The sequence below is a fragment of the Ziziphus jujuba genome, chromosome 2 (assembly GCF_031755915.1).
Source record: "Ziziphus jujuba cultivar Dongzao chromosome 2, ASM3175591v1".
In the NCBI taxonomy this organism is placed as follows: Eukaryota; Viridiplantae; Streptophyta; class Magnoliopsida; order Rosales; family Rhamnaceae; genus Ziziphus; species Ziziphus jujuba.
Window position 1 is genome coordinate 19,579,957 of NC_083380.1, and position 14,919 is coordinate 19,594,875.

The 14,919-nt window shown below is 56.3% G+C and overlaps 49 non-coding genes across 49 annotated transcripts; all 49 read right to left on the bottom strand.

Annotated features, from left to right (window-relative positions):
• Positions 1–175: 175 nt before the first annotated feature.
• On the bottom strand, positions 176–294 carry LOC132801791 (5S ribosomal RNA). The gene has a single exon (XR_009636912.1). It is a non-coding gene; the product is annotated as a 5S ribosomal RNA (ribosomal RNA).
• Positions 295–484: 190 nt separating this feature from the next.
• On the bottom strand, positions 485–603 carry LOC132801203 (5S ribosomal RNA). Its single transcript, XR_009636319.1, has one exon. It is a non-coding gene; the product is annotated as a 5S ribosomal RNA (ribosomal RNA).
• A 190-nt stretch (positions 604–793) lies between these two features.
• LOC132801204 (5S ribosomal RNA) lies at positions 794–912 on the bottom strand. Its single transcript, XR_009636320.1, has one exon. It is a non-coding gene; the product is annotated as a 5S ribosomal RNA (ribosomal RNA).
• Positions 913–1,098: 186 nt separating this feature from the next.
• LOC132801282 (5S ribosomal RNA) lies at positions 1,099–1,217 on the bottom strand. The gene has a single exon (XR_009636398.1). It is a non-coding gene; the product is annotated as a 5S ribosomal RNA (ribosomal RNA).
• A 190-nt stretch (positions 1,218–1,407) lies between these two features.
• Positions 1,408–1,526, bottom strand: LOC132802186 (5S ribosomal RNA). The gene has a single exon (XR_009637309.1). It is a non-coding gene; the product is annotated as a 5S ribosomal RNA (ribosomal RNA).
• A 188-nt stretch (positions 1,527–1,714) lies between these two features.
• LOC132801455 (5S ribosomal RNA) lies at positions 1,715–1,833 on the bottom strand. Its single transcript, XR_009636571.1, has one exon. It is a non-coding gene; the product is annotated as a 5S ribosomal RNA (ribosomal RNA).
• Positions 1,834–2,023: 190 nt separating this feature from the next.
• Positions 2,024–2,142, bottom strand: LOC132801792 (5S ribosomal RNA). The gene has a single exon (XR_009636913.1). It is a non-coding gene; the product is annotated as a 5S ribosomal RNA (ribosomal RNA).
• Positions 2,143–2,332: 190 nt separating this feature from the next.
• Positions 2,333–2,451, bottom strand: LOC132801205 (5S ribosomal RNA). The gene has a single exon (XR_009636321.1). It is a non-coding gene; the product is annotated as a 5S ribosomal RNA (ribosomal RNA).
• A 190-nt stretch (positions 2,452–2,641) lies between these two features.
• Positions 2,642–2,760, bottom strand: LOC132801366 (5S ribosomal RNA). Its single transcript, XR_009636482.1, has one exon. It is a non-coding gene; the product is annotated as a 5S ribosomal RNA (ribosomal RNA).
• A 187-nt stretch (positions 2,761–2,947) lies between these two features.
• LOC132801207 (5S ribosomal RNA) lies at positions 2,948–3,066 on the bottom strand. Its single transcript, XR_009636323.1, has one exon. It is a non-coding gene; the product is annotated as a 5S ribosomal RNA (ribosomal RNA).
• Positions 3,067–3,257: 191 nt separating this feature from the next.
• LOC132801505 (5S ribosomal RNA) lies at positions 3,258–3,376 on the bottom strand. The gene has a single exon (XR_009636621.1). It is a non-coding gene; the product is annotated as a 5S ribosomal RNA (ribosomal RNA).
• A 188-nt stretch (positions 3,377–3,564) lies between these two features.
• On the bottom strand, positions 3,565–3,683 carry LOC132801208 (5S ribosomal RNA). Its single transcript, XR_009636324.1, has one exon. It is a non-coding gene; the product is annotated as a 5S ribosomal RNA (ribosomal RNA).
• A 188-nt stretch (positions 3,684–3,871) lies between these two features.
• On the bottom strand, positions 3,872–3,990 carry LOC132801283 (5S ribosomal RNA). Its single transcript, XR_009636399.1, has one exon. It is a non-coding gene; the product is annotated as a 5S ribosomal RNA (ribosomal RNA).
• A 187-nt stretch (positions 3,991–4,177) lies between these two features.
• On the bottom strand, positions 4,178–4,296 carry LOC132801209 (5S ribosomal RNA). Its single transcript, XR_009636325.1, has one exon. It is a non-coding gene; the product is annotated as a 5S ribosomal RNA (ribosomal RNA).
• Positions 4,297–4,487: 191 nt separating this feature from the next.
• Positions 4,488–4,606, bottom strand: LOC132800908 (5S ribosomal RNA). The gene has a single exon (XR_009636024.1). It is a non-coding gene; the product is annotated as a 5S ribosomal RNA (ribosomal RNA).
• Positions 4,607–4,793: 187 nt separating this feature from the next.
• Positions 4,794–4,912, bottom strand: LOC132801285 (5S ribosomal RNA). The gene has a single exon (XR_009636401.1). It is a non-coding gene; the product is annotated as a 5S ribosomal RNA (ribosomal RNA).
• Positions 4,913–5,101: 189 nt separating this feature from the next.
• LOC132801747 (5S ribosomal RNA) lies at positions 5,102–5,220 on the bottom strand. The gene has a single exon (XR_009636866.1). It is a non-coding gene; the product is annotated as a 5S ribosomal RNA (ribosomal RNA).
• A 188-nt stretch (positions 5,221–5,408) lies between these two features.
• On the bottom strand, positions 5,409–5,527 carry LOC132801456 (5S ribosomal RNA). Its single transcript, XR_009636572.1, has one exon. It is a non-coding gene; the product is annotated as a 5S ribosomal RNA (ribosomal RNA).
• Positions 5,528–5,716: 189 nt separating this feature from the next.
• On the bottom strand, positions 5,717–5,835 carry LOC132801793 (5S ribosomal RNA). Its single transcript, XR_009636914.1, has one exon. It is a non-coding gene; the product is annotated as a 5S ribosomal RNA (ribosomal RNA).
• A 188-nt stretch (positions 5,836–6,023) lies between these two features.
• On the bottom strand, positions 6,024–6,142 carry LOC132801210 (5S ribosomal RNA). Its single transcript, XR_009636326.1, has one exon. It is a non-coding gene; the product is annotated as a 5S ribosomal RNA (ribosomal RNA).
• A 191-nt stretch (positions 6,143–6,333) lies between these two features.
• LOC132801744 (5S ribosomal RNA) lies at positions 6,334–6,452 on the bottom strand. Its single transcript, XR_009636864.1, has one exon. It is a non-coding gene; the product is annotated as a 5S ribosomal RNA (ribosomal RNA).
• Positions 6,453–6,640: 188 nt separating this feature from the next.
• Positions 6,641–6,759, bottom strand: LOC132801211 (5S ribosomal RNA). Its single transcript, XR_009636327.1, has one exon. It is a non-coding gene; the product is annotated as a 5S ribosomal RNA (ribosomal RNA).
• A 190-nt stretch (positions 6,760–6,949) lies between these two features.
• On the bottom strand, positions 6,950–7,068 carry LOC132801690 (5S ribosomal RNA). The gene has a single exon (XR_009636810.1). It is a non-coding gene; the product is annotated as a 5S ribosomal RNA (ribosomal RNA).
• Positions 7,069–7,257: 189 nt separating this feature from the next.
• LOC132800909 (5S ribosomal RNA) lies at positions 7,258–7,376 on the bottom strand. The gene has a single exon (XR_009636025.1). It is a non-coding gene; the product is annotated as a 5S ribosomal RNA (ribosomal RNA).
• A 190-nt stretch (positions 7,377–7,566) lies between these two features.
• LOC132801890 (5S ribosomal RNA) lies at positions 7,567–7,685 on the bottom strand. Its single transcript, XR_009637011.1, has one exon. It is a non-coding gene; the product is annotated as a 5S ribosomal RNA (ribosomal RNA).
• Positions 7,686–7,875: 190 nt separating this feature from the next.
• LOC132801318 (5S ribosomal RNA) lies at positions 7,876–7,994 on the bottom strand. Its single transcript, XR_009636434.1, has one exon. It is a non-coding gene; the product is annotated as a 5S ribosomal RNA (ribosomal RNA).
• A 186-nt stretch (positions 7,995–8,180) lies between these two features.
• LOC132801286 (5S ribosomal RNA) lies at positions 8,181–8,299 on the bottom strand. The gene has a single exon (XR_009636402.1). It is a non-coding gene; the product is annotated as a 5S ribosomal RNA (ribosomal RNA).
• A 135-nt stretch (positions 8,300–8,434) lies between these two features.
• On the bottom strand, positions 8,435–8,553 carry LOC132801916 (5S ribosomal RNA). The gene has a single exon (XR_009637037.1). It is a non-coding gene; the product is annotated as a 5S ribosomal RNA (ribosomal RNA).
• Positions 8,554–8,744: 191 nt separating this feature from the next.
• On the bottom strand, positions 8,745–8,863 carry LOC132801794 (5S ribosomal RNA). The gene has a single exon (XR_009636915.1). It is a non-coding gene; the product is annotated as a 5S ribosomal RNA (ribosomal RNA).
• Positions 8,864–9,051: 188 nt separating this feature from the next.
• On the bottom strand, positions 9,052–9,170 carry LOC132801212 (5S ribosomal RNA). The gene has a single exon (XR_009636328.1). It is a non-coding gene; the product is annotated as a 5S ribosomal RNA (ribosomal RNA).
• Positions 9,171–9,359: 189 nt separating this feature from the next.
• LOC132800910 (5S ribosomal RNA) lies at positions 9,360–9,478 on the bottom strand. Its single transcript, XR_009636026.1, has one exon. It is a non-coding gene; the product is annotated as a 5S ribosomal RNA (ribosomal RNA).
• A 189-nt stretch (positions 9,479–9,667) lies between these two features.
• On the bottom strand, positions 9,668–9,786 carry LOC132801795 (5S ribosomal RNA). The gene has a single exon (XR_009636916.1). It is a non-coding gene; the product is annotated as a 5S ribosomal RNA (ribosomal RNA).
• Positions 9,787–9,884: 98 nt separating this feature from the next.
• LOC132801213 (5S ribosomal RNA) lies at positions 9,885–10,003 on the bottom strand. Its single transcript, XR_009636329.1, has one exon. It is a non-coding gene; the product is annotated as a 5S ribosomal RNA (ribosomal RNA).
• Positions 10,004–10,192: 189 nt separating this feature from the next.
• LOC132801745 (5S ribosomal RNA) lies at positions 10,193–10,311 on the bottom strand. Its single transcript, XR_009636865.1, has one exon. It is a non-coding gene; the product is annotated as a 5S ribosomal RNA (ribosomal RNA).
• Positions 10,312–10,499: 188 nt separating this feature from the next.
• Positions 10,500–10,618, bottom strand: LOC132801214 (5S ribosomal RNA). The gene has a single exon (XR_009636330.1). It is a non-coding gene; the product is annotated as a 5S ribosomal RNA (ribosomal RNA).
• Positions 10,619–10,808: 190 nt separating this feature from the next.
• Positions 10,809–10,927, bottom strand: LOC132801256 (5S ribosomal RNA). The gene has a single exon (XR_009636372.1). It is a non-coding gene; the product is annotated as a 5S ribosomal RNA (ribosomal RNA).
• A 189-nt stretch (positions 10,928–11,116) lies between these two features.
• On the bottom strand, positions 11,117–11,235 carry LOC132800911 (5S ribosomal RNA). The gene has a single exon (XR_009636027.1). It is a non-coding gene; the product is annotated as a 5S ribosomal RNA (ribosomal RNA).
• Positions 11,236–11,425: 190 nt separating this feature from the next.
• LOC132801892 (5S ribosomal RNA) lies at positions 11,426–11,544 on the bottom strand. Its single transcript, XR_009637013.1, has one exon. It is a non-coding gene; the product is annotated as a 5S ribosomal RNA (ribosomal RNA).
• A 190-nt stretch (positions 11,545–11,734) lies between these two features.
• LOC132801319 (5S ribosomal RNA) lies at positions 11,735–11,853 on the bottom strand. The gene has a single exon (XR_009636435.1). It is a non-coding gene; the product is annotated as a 5S ribosomal RNA (ribosomal RNA).
• A 185-nt stretch (positions 11,854–12,038) lies between these two features.
• LOC132801287 (5S ribosomal RNA) lies at positions 12,039–12,157 on the bottom strand. Its single transcript, XR_009636403.1, has one exon. It is a non-coding gene; the product is annotated as a 5S ribosomal RNA (ribosomal RNA).
• Positions 12,158–12,292: 135 nt separating this feature from the next.
• On the bottom strand, positions 12,293–12,411 carry LOC132801917 (5S ribosomal RNA). The gene has a single exon (XR_009637038.1). It is a non-coding gene; the product is annotated as a 5S ribosomal RNA (ribosomal RNA).
• Positions 12,412–12,602: 191 nt separating this feature from the next.
• LOC132801796 (5S ribosomal RNA) lies at positions 12,603–12,721 on the bottom strand. The gene has a single exon (XR_009636917.1). It is a non-coding gene; the product is annotated as a 5S ribosomal RNA (ribosomal RNA).
• Positions 12,722–12,909: 188 nt separating this feature from the next.
• LOC132801215 (5S ribosomal RNA) lies at positions 12,910–13,028 on the bottom strand. The gene has a single exon (XR_009636331.1). It is a non-coding gene; the product is annotated as a 5S ribosomal RNA (ribosomal RNA).
• A 190-nt stretch (positions 13,029–13,218) lies between these two features.
• On the bottom strand, positions 13,219–13,337 carry LOC132801257 (5S ribosomal RNA). Its single transcript, XR_009636373.1, has one exon. It is a non-coding gene; the product is annotated as a 5S ribosomal RNA (ribosomal RNA).
• Positions 13,338–13,526: 189 nt separating this feature from the next.
• Positions 13,527–13,645, bottom strand: LOC132800912 (5S ribosomal RNA). Its single transcript, XR_009636028.1, has one exon. It is a non-coding gene; the product is annotated as a 5S ribosomal RNA (ribosomal RNA).
• Positions 13,646–13,835: 190 nt separating this feature from the next.
• On the bottom strand, positions 13,836–13,954 carry LOC132801893 (5S ribosomal RNA). The gene has a single exon (XR_009637014.1). It is a non-coding gene; the product is annotated as a 5S ribosomal RNA (ribosomal RNA).
• A 190-nt stretch (positions 13,955–14,144) lies between these two features.
• LOC132801320 (5S ribosomal RNA) lies at positions 14,145–14,263 on the bottom strand. The gene has a single exon (XR_009636436.1). It is a non-coding gene; the product is annotated as a 5S ribosomal RNA (ribosomal RNA).
• A 186-nt stretch (positions 14,264–14,449) lies between these two features.
• LOC132801288 (5S ribosomal RNA) lies at positions 14,450–14,568 on the bottom strand. Its single transcript, XR_009636404.1, has one exon. It is a non-coding gene; the product is annotated as a 5S ribosomal RNA (ribosomal RNA).
• A 135-nt stretch (positions 14,569–14,703) lies between these two features.
• Positions 14,704–14,822, bottom strand: LOC132801918 (5S ribosomal RNA). Its single transcript, XR_009637039.1, has one exon. It is a non-coding gene; the product is annotated as a 5S ribosomal RNA (ribosomal RNA).
• Positions 14,823–14,919: the final 97 nt, after the last annotated feature.

Here is a 14,919-nt window from a genome sequence, read left to right on the forward strand (position 1 = left end):
AAGAATGGATATAAGGAAAAGAAGCAGCGCAGCAGGTCCGCATGCGTTCGGCGCGATCCGGGCAGCGGCATCGACGCACCGGCCCACCGAGCGAGTTCCCTCGGTCGGGCCGGGAGAAAAGGGAAACTCCGAGGGTGAAAGGCGCGGGGAAAGAGAGGAAAAAAAAAAAAAAAAAGGGGTGCAACACGAGGACTTCCCAGGAGGTCACCCATCCTAGTACTACTCTCGCCCAAGCACGCTTATCTTCGGAGTTCTGATGGGATCCGGTGCATTAGTGCTGGTATGATCACACCCGACATGGTGATGCTAAAGAATGGATATAAGGAAAAGAAGCAGCGCAGCAGGTCCGCATGCGTTCGGCGCGATCCGGGCAGCGGCATCGACGCACCGGCCCACCGAGCGAGTTCCCTCGGTCGGGCTGGGAGAAAAGGGAAACTCCGAGGGTGAAAGGCGCGGGGAAAGAGAGGAAAAAAAAAAAAAAAAAAGGGTGCAACACGAGGACTTCCCAGGAGGTCACCCATCCTAGTACTACTCTCGCCCAAGCACGCTTAACTTCGGAGTTCTGATGGGATCCGGTGCATTAGTGCTGGTATGATCGCACCCGACATGGTGATGCTAAAGAATGGATATAAGGAAAAGAAGCAGCGCAGCAGGTCCGCATGCGTTCGGCGCGATCCGGGCAGCGGCATCGACGCACCGGCCCACCGAGCGAGTTCCCTCGGTCGGGCTGGGAGAAAAGGGAAACTCCGAGGGTGAAAGGCGCGGGGAAAGAGAGGAAAAAAAAAAAAAAAAAAGGGTGCAACACGAGGACTTCCCAGGAGGTCACCCATCCTAGTACTACTCTCGCCCAAGCACGCTTAACTTCGGAGTTCTGATGGGATCCGGTGCATTAGTGCTGGTATGATCGCACCCGACATGGTGATGCTAAAGAATGGATATAAGGAAAAGAAGCAGCGCAGCAGGTCCGCAGGCGTTCGGCGCGATCCGGGCAGCGGCATCGACGCACCGGCCCACCGAGCGAGTTCCCTCGGTCGGGCCGGGAGAAAAGGGAAACTCCGAGGGTGAAAGGCGCGGGGAGAGAGAGGAAAAAAAAAAAAATGGGTGCAACACGAGGACTTCCCAGGAGGTCACCCATCCTAGTACTACTCTCGCCCAAGCACGCTTAACTTCGGAGTTCTGATGGGATCCGGTGCATTAGTGCTGGTATGATCGCACCCGACATGGTGATGCTAAAGAATGGATATAAGGAAAAGAAGCAGCGCAGCAGGTCCGCATGCGTTCGGCGCGATCCGGGCAGCGGCATCGACGCACCGGCCCACCGAGCGAGTTCCCTCGGTCGGGCCGGGAGAAAAGGGAAACTCCGAGGGTGAAAGGCGCGGGGAAAGAGAGGAAAAAAAAAAAAAAAAAGGGGTGCAACACGAGGACTTCCCAGGAGGTCATCCATCCTAGTACTACTCTCGCCCAAGCACGCTTAGCTTCGGAGTTCTGATGGGATCCGGTGCATTAGTGCTGGTATGATACCACCCGACATGGTGATGCTAAAGAATGGATATAAGGAAAAGAAGCAGCGCAGCAGGTCCGCAGGCGTTCGGCGCGATCCGGGCAGCGGCATCGACGCACCGGCCCACCGAGCGAGTTCCCTCGGTCGGGCCGGGAGAAAAGGGAAACTCCGAGGGTGAAAGGCGCGGGGAAAGAGAGGAAAAAAAAAAAAAAAAGGGTGCAACACGAGGACTTCCCAGGAGGTCACCCATCCTAGTACTACTCTCGCCCAAGCACGCTTAACTTCGGAGTTCTGATGGGATCCGGTGCATTGGTGCTGGTATGATCGCACCCGACATGGTGATGCTAAAGAATGGATATAAGGAAAAGAAGCAGCGCAGCAGGTCCGCATGCGTTCGGCGCGATCCGGGCAGCGGCATCGACGCACCGGCCCACCGAGCGAGTTCCCTCGGTCGGGCCGGGAGAAAAGGGAAACTCCGAGGGTGAAAGGCGCGGGGAAAGAGAGGAAAAAAAAAAAAAAAAAGGGGTGCAACACGAGGACTTCCCAGGAGGTCACCCATCCTAGTACTACTCTCGCCCAAGCACGCTTATCTTCGGAGTTCTGATGGGATCCGGTGCATTAGTGCTGGTATGATCACACCCGACATGGTGATGCTAAAGAATGGATATAAGGAAAAGAAGCAGCGCAGCAGGTCCGCATGCGTTCGGCGCGATCCGGGCAGCGGCATCGACGCACCGGCCCACCGAGCGAGTTCCCTCGGTCGGGCTGGGAGAAAAGGGAAACTCCGAGGGTGAAAGGCGCGGGGAAAGAGAGGAAAAAAAAAAAAAAAAAAGGGTGCAACACGAGGACTTCCCAGGAGGTCACCCATCCTAGTACTACTCTCGCCCAAGCACGCTTAACTTCGGAGTTCTGATGGGATCCGGTGCATTAGTGCTGGTATGATCGCACCCGACATGGTGATGCTAAAGAATGGATATAAGGAAAAGAAGCAGCGCAGCAGGTCCGCATGCGTTCGGCGCGATCCGGGCAGCGGCATCGACGCACCGTCCCACCGAGCGAGTTCCCTCGGTCGGGCCGGGATAAAAGGGAAACTCCGAGGGTGAAAGGCGCGGGGAAAGAGAGGAAAAAAAAAAAAAAAAAGGGGTGCAACACGAGGACTTCCCAGGAGGTCACCCATCCTAGTACTACTCTCGCCCAAGCACGCTTAACTTCGGAGTTCTGATGAGATCCGGTGCATTAGTGCTGGTATGATCGCACCCGACATGGTGATGCTAAAGAATGGATATAAGGAAAAGAAGCAGCGCAGCAGGTCCGCAGGCGTTCGGCGCGATCCGGGCAGCGGCATCGACGCACCGGCCCACCGAGCGAGTTCCCTCGGTCGGGCCGGGAGAAAAGGGAAACTCCGAGGGTGAAAGGCGCGGGGAAAGAGAGGAAAAAAAAAAAAAAAGGGTGCAACACGAGGACTTCCCAGGAGGTCACCCATCCTAGTACTACTCTCGCCCAAGCACGCTTAACTTCGGAGTTCTGATGGGATCCGGTGCATTAGTGCTGGTATGATCGCACCCGACATGGTGATGCTAAAGAATGGATATAAGGAAAAGAAGCAGCGCAGCAGGTCCGCATGCGTTCGGCGCGATCCGGGCAGCGGCATCGACGCACCGTCCCACCGAGCGAGTTCCCTCGGTCGGGCCGGGATAAAAGGGAAACTCCGAGGGTGAAAGGCGCGGGGAAAGAGAGGAAAAAAAAAAAAAAAAAAGGGGTGCAACACGAGGACTTCCCAGGAGGTCACCCATCCTAGTACTAATCTCGCCCAAGCACGCTTAACTTCGGAGTTCTGATGAGATCCGGTGCATTAGTGCTGGTATGATCGCACCCGACATGGTGATGCTAAAGAATGGATATAAGGAAAAGAAGCAGCGCAGCAGGTCCGCAGGCGTTCGGCGCGATCCGGGCAGCGGCATCGACGCACCGGCCCACCGAGCGAGTTCCCTCGGTCGGGCCGGGAGAAAAGGGAAACTCCGAGGGTGAAAGGCGCGGGGAAAGAGAGGAAAAAAAAAAAAAAAAGGGTGCAACACGAGGACTTCCCAGGAGGTCACCCATCCTAGTACTACTCTCGCCCAAGCACGCTTAACTTCGGAGTTCTGATGGGATCCGGTGCATTAGTGCTGGTATGATCGCACCCGACATGGTGATGCTAAAGAATTGATATAAGGAAAAGAAGCAGCGCAGCAGGTCCGCATGCGTTCGGCGCGATCCGGGCAGCGGCATCGATGCACCGTCCCACCGAGCGAGTTCCCTCGGTCGGGCCGGGATAAAAGGGAAACTCCGAGGGTGAAAGGCGCGGGGAAAGAGAGGAAAAAAAAAAAAAAATGGGTGCAACACGAGGACTTCCCAGGAGGTCACCCATCCTAGTACTACTCTCGCCCAAGCACGCTTAACTTCGGAGTTCTGATGGGATCCGGTGCATTAGTGCTGGTATGATCGCACCCGACATGGTGATGCTAAAGAATGGATATAAGGAAAAGAAGCAGCGCAGCAGGTCCGCATGCGTTCGGCGCGATCCGGGCAGCGGCATCGACGCACCGGCCCACCGAGCGAGTTCCCTCGGTCGGGCCGGGAGAAAAGGGAAACTCCGAGGGTGAAAGGCGCGGGGAAAGAGAGGAAAAAAAAAAAAAAAGGGTGCAACACGAGGACTTCCCAGGAGGTCACCCATCCTAGTACTACTCTCGCCCAAGCACGCTTAACTTCGGAGTTCTGATGGGATCCGGTGCATTAGTGCTGGTATGATCGCACCCGACATGGTGATGCTAAAGAATTGATATAAGGAAAAGAAGCAGCGCAGCAGGTCCGCATGCGTTCGGCGCGATCCGGGCAGCGGCATCGACGCACCGGCCCACCGAGCGAGTTCCCTCGGTCGGGCCGGGAGAAAAGGGAAACTCCGAGGGTGAAAGGCGCGGGGAAAGAGAGGAAAAAAAAAAAAAAAAAAGGGGTGCAACACGAGGACTTCCCAGGAGGTCACCCATCCTAGTACTACTCTCGCCCAAGCACGCTTAACTTCGGAGTTCTGATGGGATCCGGTGCATTAGTGCTGGTATGATCGCACCCGACATGGTGATGCTAAAGAATGGATATAAGGAAAAGAAGCAGCGCAGCAGGTCCGCAGGCGTTCGGCGCGATCCGGGCAGCGGCATCGACGCACCGGCCCACCGAGCGAGTTCCCTCGGTCGGGCCGGGAGAAAAGGGAAACTCCGAGGGTGAAAGGCGCGGGGAGAGAGAGGAAAAAAAAAAAAAATGGGTGCAACACGAGGACTTCCCAGGAGGTCACCCATCCTAGTACTACTCTCGCCCAAGCACGCTTAACTTCGGAGTTCTGATGGGATCCGGTGCATTAGTGCTGGTATGATCGCACCCGACATGGTGATGCTAAAGAATGGATATAAGGAAAAGAAGCAGCGCAGCAGGTCCGCATGCGTTCGGCGCGATCCGGGCAGCGGCATCGACGCACCGGCCCACCGAGCGAGTTCCCTCGGTCGGGCCGGGAGAAAAGGGAAACTCCGAGGGTGAAAGGCGCGGGGAAAGAGAGGAAAAAAAAAAAAAAAAGGGGTGCAACACGAGGACTTCCCAGGAGGTCACCCATCCTAGTACTACTCTCGCCCAAGCACGCTTAGCTTCGGAGTTCTGATGGGATCCGGTGCATTAGTGCTGGTATGATCCCACCCGACATGGTGATGCTAAAGAATGGATATAAGGAAAGGAAGCAGCGCAGCAGGTCCGCAGGCGTTCGGCGCGATCCGGGCAGCGGCATCGACGCACCGGCCCACCGAGCGAGTTCCCTCGGTCGGGCCGGGAGAAAAGGGAAACTCCGAGGGTGAAAGGCGCGGGGAAAGAGAGGAAAAAAAAAAAAAAAAGGGTGCAACACGAGGACTTCCCAGGAGGTCACCCATCCTAGTACTACTCTCGCCCAAGCACGCTTAACTTCGGAGTTCTGATGGGATCCGGTGCATTGGTGCTGGTATGATCGCACCCGACATGGTGATGCTAAAGAATGGATATAAGGAAAAGAAGCAGCGCAGCAGGTCCGCATGCGTTCGGCGCGATCCGGGCAGCGGCATCGACGCACCGGCCCACCGAGCGAGTTCCCTCGGTCGGGCCGGGAGAAAAGGGAAACTCCGAGGGTGAAAGGCGCGGGGAAAGAGAGGAAAAAAAAAAAAAAAAGGGGTGCAACACGAGGACTTCCCAGGAGGTCACCCATCCTAGTACTACTCTCGCCCAAGCACGCTTATCTTCGGAGTTCTGATGGGATCCGGTGCATTAGTGCTGGTATGATCACACCCGACATGGTGATGCTAAAGAATGGATATAAGGAAAAGAAGCAGCGCAGCAGGTCCGCAGGCGTTCGGCGCGATCCGGGCAGCGGCATCGACGCACCGGCCCACCGAGCGAGTTCCCTCGGTCGGGCCGGGAGAAAAGGGAAACTCCGAGGGTGAAAGGCGCGGGGAAAGAGAGGAAAAAAAAAAAAAAAAGGGTGCAACACGAGGACTTCCCAGGAGGTCACCCATCCTAGTACTACTCTCGCCCAAGCACGCTTAACTTCGGAGTTCTGATGGGATCCGGTGCATTAGTGCTGGTATGATCGCACCCGACATGGTGATGCTAAAGAATGGATATAAGGAAAAGAAGCAGCGCAGCAGGTCCGCATGCGTTCGGCGCGATCCGGGCAGCGGCATCGACGCACCGGCCCACCGAGCGAGTTCCCTCGGTCGGGCCGGGAGAAAAGGGAAACTCCGAGGGTGAAAGGCGCGGGGAAAGAGAGGAAAAAAAAAAAAAAAAAAGGGGTGCAACACGAGGACTTCCCAGGAGGTCACCCATCCTAGTACTTCTCTCGCCCAAGCACGCTTATCTTCGGAGTTCTGATGGGATCCGGTGCATTAGTGCTGGTATGATCGCACCCGACATGGTGATGCTAAAGAATGGATATAAGGAAAAGAAGCAGCGCAGCAGGTCCGCAGGCGTTCGGCGCAATCCGGGCAGCGGCATCGACGCACCGGCCCACCGAGCGAGTTCCCTCGGTCGGGCCGGGAGAAAAGGGAAACTCCGAGGGTGAAAGGCGCGGGGAAAGAGAGGAAAAAAAAAAAAAAAAGGGTGCAACACGAGGACTTCCCAGGAGGTCACCCATCCTAGTACTACTCTCGCCCAAGCACGCTTAACTTCGGAGTTCTGATGGGATCCGGTGCATTAGTGCTGGTATGATCGCACCCGACATGGTGATGCTAAAGAATGGATATAAGGAAAAGAAGCAGCGCAGCAGGTCCGCATGCGTTCGGCGCGATCCGGGCAGCGGCATCGACGCACCGGCCCACCGAGCGAGTTCCCTCGGTCGGGCCGGGAGAAAAGGGAAACTCCGAGGGTGAAAGGCGCGGGGAAAGAGAGGAAAAAAAAAAAAAAAAAGGGGTGCAACACGAGGACTTCCCAAGAGGTCACCCATCCTAGTACTACTCTCGCCCAAGCACGCTTATCTTCGGAGTTCTGATGGGATCCGGTGCATTAGTGCTGGTATGATCGCACCCGACATGGTGATGCTAAAGAATGGATATAAGGAAAAGAAGCAGCGCAGCAGGTCCGCAGGCGTTCGGCGCGATCCGGGCAGCGGCATCGACGCACCGGCCCACCGAGCGAGTTCCCTCGGTCGGGCCGGGAGAAAAGGGAAACTCCGAGGGTGAAAGGCGCGGGGAAAGAGAGGAAAAAAAAAAAAAAAAGGGGTGCAACACGAGGACTTCCCAGGAGGTCACCCATCCTAGTACTACTCTCGCCCAAGCACGCTTAACTTCGGAGTTCTGATGGGATCCGGTGCATTAGTGCTGGTATGATCGCACCCGACATGGTGATGCTAAAGAATGGATATAAGGAAAAGAAGCAGCGCAGCAGGTCCGCATGCGTTCGGCGCGATCCGGGCAGCGGCATCGACGCACCGGCCCACCGAGCGAGTTCCCTCGGTCGGGCCGGGAGAAAAGGGAAACTCCGAGGGTGAAAGGCGCGGGGAAAGAGAGGAAAAAAAAAAAAAAAAAGGGGTGCAACACGAGGACTTCCTAGGAGGTCACCCATCCTAGTACTACTCTCGCCCAAGCACGCTTAACATCGGAGTTCTGATGGGATCCGGTGCATTAGTGCTGGTATGATCGCACCCGACATGGTGATGCTAAAGAATGGATATAAGGAAAAGAAGCAGCGCAGCAGGTCCGCATGCGTTCGGCGCGATCCGGGCAGCGGCATCGACGCACCGTCCCACCGAGCGAGTTCCCTCGGTCGGGCCGGGATAAAAGGGAAACTCCGAGGGTGAAAGGCGCGGGGAAAGAGAGGAAAAAAAAAAAAAAAAAGGGGTGCAACACGAGGACTTCCCAGGAGGTCACCCATCCTAGTACTATTCTCGCCCAAGCACGCTTAACTTCGGAGTTCTGATGGGATCCGGTGCATTAGTGCTGGTATGATCGCACCCGACATGGTGATGCTAAAGAATGGATATAAGGAAAAGAAGCAGCGCAGCAGGTCCGCAGGCGTTCGGCGCGATCCGGGCAGCGGCATCGACGAACCGGCCCACCGAGCGAGTTCCCTCGGTCGGGCCGGGATAAAAGGGAAACTCCGAGGGTGAAAGGCGCTGGGAAAGAGAGGAAAAAAAAAAAAATGGGTGCAACACGAGGACTTCCCAGGAGGTCACCCATCCTAGTACTACTCTCGCCCAAGCACGCTTAACTTCGGAGTTCTGATGGGATCCGGTGCATTAGTGCTGGTATGATCGCACCCGACATGCGTTCGGCGCGATCCGGGCAGCGGCATCGACGCACCGGCCCACCGAGCGAGTTCCCTCGGTCGGGCCGGGAGAAAAGGGAAACTCCGAGGGTGAAAGGCGCGGGGAAAGAGAGGAAAAAAAAAAAAAAAAGGGTGCAACACGAGGACTTACCAGGAGGTCACCCATCCTAGTACTACTCTCGCCCAAGCACGCTTAACTTCGGAGTTCTGATGGGATCCGGTGCATTAGTGCTGGTATGATCGCACCCGACTTGGTGATGCTAAAGAATGGATATAAGGAAAAGAAGCAGCGCAGCAGGTCCGCATGCGTTCGGCGCGATCCGGGCAGCGGCATCGACGCACCGGCCCACCGAGCGAGTTCCCTCGGTCGGGCCGGGAGAAAAGGGAAACTCCGAGGGTGAAAGGCGCGGGGAAAGAGAGGAAAAAAAAAAAAAAAAAAGGGGTGCAACACGAGGACTTCCCAGGAGGTCACCCATCCTAGTACTACTCTCGCCCAAGCACGCTTATCTTCGGAGTTCTGATGGGATCCGGTGCATTAGTGCTGGTATGATCACACCCGACATGGTGATGCTAAAGAATGGATATAAGGAAAAGAAGCAGCGCAGCAGGTCCGCAGGCGTTCGGCGCGATCCGGGCAGCGGCATCGACGCACCGGCCCACCGAGCGAGTTCCCTCGGTCGGGCCGGGAGAAAAGGGAAACTCCGAGGGTGAAAGGCGCGGGGAAAGAGAGGAAAAAAAAAAAAAAAAGGGTGCAACACGAGGACTTCCCAGGAGGTCACCCATCCTAGTACTACTCTCGCCCAAGCACGCTTAACTTCGGAGTTCTGATGGGATCCGGTGCATTAGTGCTGGTATGATCGCACCCGACATGGTGATGCTAAAGAATGGATATAAGGAAAAGAAGCAGCGCAGCAGGTCCGCATGCGTTCGGCGCGATCCGGGCAGCGGCATCGACGCACCGGCCCACCGAGCGAGTTCCCTCGGTCGGGCCGGGAGAAAAGGGAAACTCCGAGGGTGAAAGGCGCGGGGAAAGAGAGGAAAAAAAAAAAAAAAAGGGGTGCAACACGAGGACTTCCCAGGAGGTCACCCATCCTAGTACTACTCTCGCCCAAGCACGCTTAACTTCGGAGTTCTGATGGGATCCGGTGCATTAGTGCTGGTATGATCGCACCCGACATGGTGATGCTAAAGAATGGATATAAGGAAAAGAAGCAGCGCAGCAGGTCCGCAGGCGTTCGGCGCGATCCGGGCAGCGGCATCGACGCACCGGCCCACCGAGCGAGTTCCCTCGGTCGGGCCGGGAGAAAAGGGAAACTCCGAGGGTGAAAGGCGCGGGGAAAGAGAGGAAAAAAAAAAAAAAAAGGGGTGCAACACGAGGACTTCCCAGGAGGTCACCCATCCTAGTACTACTCTCGCCCAAGCACGCTTATCTTCGGAGTTCTGATGGGATCCGGTGCATTAGTGCTGGTATGATCACACCCGACATGGTGATGCTAAAGAATGGATATAAGGAAAAGAAGCAGCGCAGCAGGTCCGCAGGCGTGCGGCGCGGGGAAAGAGAGGAAAAAAAAAAAAACAAAGGGTGCAACACGAGGACTTCCCAGGAGGTCACCCATCCTAGTACTACTCTCGCCCAAGCACGCTTAACTTCGGAGTTCTGATGGGATCCGGTGCATTAGTGCTGGTATGATCGCACCCGACATGGTGATGCTAAAGAATGGATATAAGGAAAAGAAGCAGCGCAGCAGGTCCGCATGCGTTCGGCGCGATCCGGGCAGCGGCATCGACGCACCGGCCCACCGAGCGAGTTCCCTCGGTCGGGCCGGGAGAAAAGGGAAACTCCGAGGGTGAAAGGCGCGGGGAAAGAGAGGAAAAAAAAAAAAAAAAGGGGTGCAACACGAGGACTTCCCAGGAGGTCACCCATCCTAGTACTTCTCTCGCCCAAGCACGCTTATCTTCGGAGTTCTGATGGGATCCGGTGCATTAGTGCTGGTATGATCGCACCCGACATGGTGATGCTAAAGAATGGATATAAGGAAAAGAAGCAGCGCAGCAGGTCCGCAGGCGTTCGGCGCGATCCGGGCAGCGGCATCGACGCACCGGCCCACCGAGCGAGTTCCCTCGGTCGGGCCGGGAGAAAAGGGAAACTCCGAGGGTGAAAGGCGCGGGGAAAGAGAGGAAAAAAAAAAAAAAAAGGGTGCAACACGAGGACTTCCCAGGAGGTCACCCATCCTAGTACTACTCTCGCCCAAGCACGCTTAACTTCGGAGTTCTGATGGGATCCGGTGCATTAGTGCTGGTATGATCGCACCCGACATGGTGATGCTAAAGAATGGATATAAGGAAAAGAAGCAGCGCAGCAGGTCCGCATGCGTTCGGCGCGATCCGGGCAGCGGCATCGACGCACCGGCCCACCGAGCGAGTTCCCTCGGTCGGGCCGGGAGAAAAGGGAAACTCCGAGGGTGAAAGGCGCGGGGAAAGAGAGGAAAAAAAAAAAAAAAAAGGGGTGCAACACGAGGACTTCCCAAGAGGTCACCCATCCTAGTACTACTCTCGCCCAAGCACGCTTAACTTCGGAGTTCTGATGGGATCCGGTGCATTAGTGCTGGTATGATCGCACCCGACATGGTGATGCTAAAGAATGGATATAAGGAAAAGAAGCAGCGCAGCAGGTCCGCAGGCGTTCGGCGCGATCCGGGCAGCGGCATCGACGCACCGGCCCACCGAGCGAGTTCCCTCGGTCGGGCCGGGAGAAAAGGGAAACTCCGAGGGTGAAAGGCGCGGGGAAAGAGAGGAAAAAAAAAAAAAAAAGGGGTGCAACACGAGGACTTCCCAGGAGGTCACCCATCCTAGTACTACTCTCGCCCAAGCACGCTTAACTTCGGAGTTCTGATGGGATCCGGTGCATTAGTGCTGGTATGATCGCACCCGACATGGTGATGCTAAAGAATGGATATAAGGAAAAGAAGCAGCGCAGCAGGTCCGCATGCGTTCGGCGCGATCCGGGCAGCGGCATCGACGCACCGGCCCACCGAGCGAGTTCCCTCGGTCGGGCCGGGAGAAAAGGGAAACTCCGAGGGTGAAAGGCGCGGGGAAAGAGAGGAAAAAAAAAAAAAAAAAGGGGTGCAACACGAGGACTTCCTAGGAGGTCACCCATCCTAGTACTACTCTCGCCCAAGCACGCTTAACATCGGAGTTCTGATGGGATCCGGTGCATTAGTGCTGGTATGATCGCACCCGACATGGTGATGCTAAAGAATGGATATAAGGAAAAGAAGCAGCGCAGCAGGTCCGCATGCGTTCGGCGCGATCCGGGCAGCGGCATCGACGCACCGTCCCACCGAGCGAGTTCCCTCGGTCGGGCCGGGATAAAAGGGAAACTCCGAGGGTGAAAGGCGCGGGGAAAGAGAGGAAAAAAAAAAAAAAAAAGGGGTGCAACACGAGGACTTCCCAGGAGGTCACCCATCCTAGTACTATTCTCGCCCAAGCACGCTTAACTTCGGAGTTCTGATGGGATCCGGTGCATTAGTGCTGGTATGATCGCACCCGACATGGTGATGCTAAAGAATGGATATAAGGAAAAGAAGCAGCGCAGCAGGTCCGCAGGCGTTCGGCGCGATCCGGGCAGCGGCATCGACGAACCGGCCCACCGAGCGAGTTCCCTCGGTCGGGCCGGGATAAAAGGGAAACTCCGAGGGTGAAAGGCGCTGGGAAAGAGAGGAAAAAAAAAAAATGGGTGCAACACGAGGACTTCCCAGGAGGTCACCCATCCTAGTACTACTCTCGCCCAAGCACGCTTAACTTCGGAGTTCTGATGGGATCCGGTGCATTAGTGCTGGTATGATCGCACCCGACATGCGTTCGGCGCGATCCGGGCAGCGGCATCGACGCACCGGCCCACCGAGCGAGTTCCCTCGGTCGGGCCGGGAGAAAAGGGAAACTCCGAGGGTGAAAGGCGCGGGGAAAGAGAGGAAAAAAAAAAAAAAAAGGGTGCAACACGAGGACTTACCAGGAGGTCACCCATCCTAGTACTACTCTCGCCCAAGCACGCTTAACTTCGGAGTTCTGATGGGATCCGGTGCATTAGTGCTGGTATGATCGCACCCGACATGGTGATGCTAAAGAATGGATATAAGGAAAAGAAGCAGCGCAGCAGGTCCGCATGCGTTCGGCGCGATCCGGGCAGCGGCATCGACGCACCGGCCCACCGAGCGAGTTCCCTCGGTCGGGCCGGGAGAAAAGGGAAACTCCGAGGGTGAAAGGCGCGGGGAAAGAGAGGAAAAAAAAAAAAAAAAAAGGGGTGCAACACGAGGACTTCCCAGGAGGTCACCCATCCTAGTACTACTCTCGCCCAAGCACGCTTATCTTCGGAGTTCTGATGGGATCCGGTGCATTAGTGCTGGTATGATCACACCCGACATGGTGATGCTAAAGAATGGATATAAGGAAAAGAAGCAGCGCAGCAGGTCCGCAGGCGTTCGGCGCGATCCGGGCAGCGGCATCGACGCACCGGCCCACCGAGCGAGTTCCCTCGGTCGGGCCGGGAGAAAAGGGAAACTCCGAGGGTGAAAGGCGCGGGGAAAGAGAGGAAAAAAAAAAAAAAAAGGGTGCAACACGAGGACTTCCCAGGAGGTCACCCATCCTAGTACTACTCTCGCCCAAGCACGCTTAACTTCGGAGTTCTGATGGGATCCGGTGCATTAGTGCTGGTATGATCGCACCCGACATGGTGATGCTAAAGAATGGATATAAGGAAAAGAAGCAGCGCAGCAGGTCCGCATGCGTTCGGCGCGATCCGGGCAGCGGCATCGACGCACCGGCCCACCGAGCGAGTTCCCTCGGTCGGGCCGGGAGAAAAGGGAAACTCCGAGGGTGAAAGGCGCGGGGAAAGAGAGGAAAAAAAAAAAAAAAAAGGGGTGCAACACGAGGACTTCCCAAGAGGTCACCCATCCTAGTACTACTCTCGCCCAAGCACGCTTAACTTCGGAGTTCTGATGGGATCCGGTGCATTAGTGCTGGTATGATCGCACCCGACATGGTGATGCTAAAGAATGGATATAAGGAAAAGAAGCAGCGCAGCAGGTCCGCAGGCGTTCGGCGCGATCCGGGCAGCGGCATCGACGCACCGGCCCACCGAGCGAGTTCCCTCGGTCGGGCCGGGAGAAAAGGGAAACTCCGAGGGTGAAAGGCGCGGGGAAAGAGAGGAAAAAAAAAAAAAAAAGGGGTGCAACACGAGGACTTCCCAGGAGGTCACCCATCCTAGTACTACTCTCGCCCAAGCACGCTTAACTTCGGAGTTCTGATGGGATCCGGTGCATTAGTGCTGGTATGATCGCACCCGACATGGTGATGCTAAAGAATGGATATAAGGAAAAGAAGCAGCGCAGCAGGTCCGCATGCGTTCGGCGCGATCCGGGCAGCGGCATCGACGCACCGGCCCACCGAGCGAGTTCCCTCGGTCGGGCCGGGAGAAAAGGGAAACTCCGAGGGTGAAAGGCGCGGGGAAAGAGAGGAAAAAAAAAAAAAAAAAGGGGTGCAACACGAGGACTTCCTAGGAGGTCACCCATCCTAGTACTACTCTCGCCCAAGCACGCTTAACATCGGAGTTCTGATGGGATCCGGTGCATTAGTGCTGGTATGATCGCACCCGACATGGTGATGCTAAAGAATGGATATAAGGAAAAGAAGCAGCGCAGCAGGTCCGCATGCGTTCGGCGCGATCCGGGCAGCGGCATCGACGCACCGTCCCACCGAGCGAGTTCCCTCGGTCGGGCCGGGATAAAAGGGAAACTCCGAGGGTGAAAGGCGCGGGGAAAGAGAGGAAAAAAAAAAAAAAAAAGGGGTGCAACACGAGGACTTCCCAGGAGGTCACCCATCCTAGTACTATTCTCGCCCAAGCACGCTTAACTTCGGAGTTCTGATGGGATCCGGTGCATTAGTGCTGGTATGATCGCACCCGACATGGTGATGCTAAAGAATGGATATAAGGAAAAGAAGCAGCGCAGCAGGTCCGCAGGCGTTCGGCGCGATCCGGGCAGCGGCATCGACGAACCGGCCCACCGAGCGAGTTCCCTCGGTCGGGCCGGGATAAAAGGGAAACTCCGAGGGTGAAAGGCGCTGGGAAAGAGAGGAAAAAAAAAAAAATGGGTGCAACACGAGGACTTCCCAGGAGGTCACCCATCCTAGTACTACTCTCGCCCAAGCACGCTTAACTTCGGAGTTCTGATGGGATCCGGTGCATTAGTGCTGGTATGATCGCACCCGACATGCGTTCGGCGCGATCCGGGCAGCGGCATCGACGCACCGGCCCACCGAGCGAGTTCCCTCGGTCGGGCCGGGAGAAAAGGGAAACTCCGAGGGTGAAAGGCGCGGGGAAAGAGAGGAAAAAAAAAAAAAAAAGGGTGCAACACGAGGACTTACCAGGAGGTCACCCATCCTAGTACTACTCTCGCCCAAGCACGCTTAACTTCGGAGTTCTGATGGGATCCGGTGCATTAGTGCTGGTATGATCGCACCCGACATGGTGATGCTAAAGAATGGATATAAGGAAAAGAAGCAGCGCAGCAGGTCCGCAGGCGTTCGGCGCGATCCGGGCAGCGGCATCGACGCACCGG